This window comes from Malania oleifera, chromosome 10 (genome assembly GCF_029873635.1).
Source record: "Malania oleifera isolate guangnan ecotype guangnan chromosome 10, ASM2987363v1, whole genome shotgun sequence".
NCBI classification, from domain to species: domain Eukaryota; kingdom Viridiplantae; phylum Streptophyta; class Magnoliopsida; order Santalales; family Ximeniaceae; genus Malania; species Malania oleifera.
In genome coordinates this window covers 26,835,141-26,836,175 of record NC_080426.1, presented here as the reverse complement: position 1 = coordinate 26,836,175, position 1,035 = coordinate 26,835,141, and the positions used below count along the sequence as shown (strand labels likewise).

At 35.7% G+C, this 1,035-nt stretch overlaps 1 non-coding gene across 1 annotated transcript; it reads left to right on the top strand.

The window, feature by feature from the left end:
* The first annotated feature begins 203 nt into the window (after positions 1-203).
* TRNAA-UGC (transfer RNA alanine (anticodon UGC)) lies at positions 204-276 on the top strand. Its single transcript has one exon. It is a non-coding gene; the product is annotated as a tRNA-Ala (tRNA).
* Positions 277-1,035: the final 759 nt, after the last annotated feature.

Sequence of the window (1,035 nt, the reverse complement as noted above, 5' to 3'; positions counted from 1 at the left end):
ATGTTCTTTTATTTAAATTTGACACTCCTCACGTTTTCGTTCCGACTTCTTGTGTGCTTAGTTGCGAGTTTGCATAAAGAATCACATTCCTTATTTTCAAGATTTGGTATCTAGTTAATGCCCAGTGTATTTTTTTAGGCCTCAACTATTCCAGAATCCTGAATGTTGAGTAATTTTAATTATGATGTTTACAAGCAAACGCCGGGGATGTAGCTCAAACGGTAGAGCGCTCGCTTTGCATGCGAGAGGCACGGGGTTCGATACCCCGCATCTCCATTTTCGTCTTTCCTAATTTATCTCACCCATAGTACTATCTTCTCTGTTCTTCCCACTTTGAAAAATTTATCCCTCCAAGTGTTTTTGTGAATTTTTAGCTGAGAAATTACTGTCATCCAAACATAAACATCGAGCTTTCTCTCTTTCTCCACCTTCTACTTATTTGATTTCAGCCGCTGTAGCATTTTCTGTGTCTCACTTTTGAAATTTGTCGTTGACCGCCTTCCAAGTGTTTGTGAAAATGTTTAGCTGAGAAATCATCCAACTTTCTCCTTTTCTCTCTCTGGAGAGCTATTTTCTGCTCTCTCTCTCTCTCTCTCTCTCTCGTGGACAAAATATATATATATTAATGTAATCTTTCAATGTAGTAATGTATTTCTTGGCCGTTAAATTGTATTAATAAACTTGTTCCATGAAATACATGTATGGGTCTGGGTCAGGTCTAGGCACATTTTAATTTCATGCCAGCTAATTAATTTGCACTAACGATTCACAAGCAATGACTACTTTTTATACACATTTACAAACTTCAATTTATCTTACTCTTAATCTCTCGCCCTCAATTCTGAAACTTCAAAATAATTTTAATTCATCCCATAGTCCCCGAACTAAAGACCAAGCTTCTGTTAGCATATTTTCTAATTAAGTTAATTGACCAATCTCCATATAATTTTGGTAAATCTCCATGATTTGTATAATTACTGAGTTACTTTGTGAGCTTGCCTCCTTCACCTATAAAAGGATGATTTCAAATATACA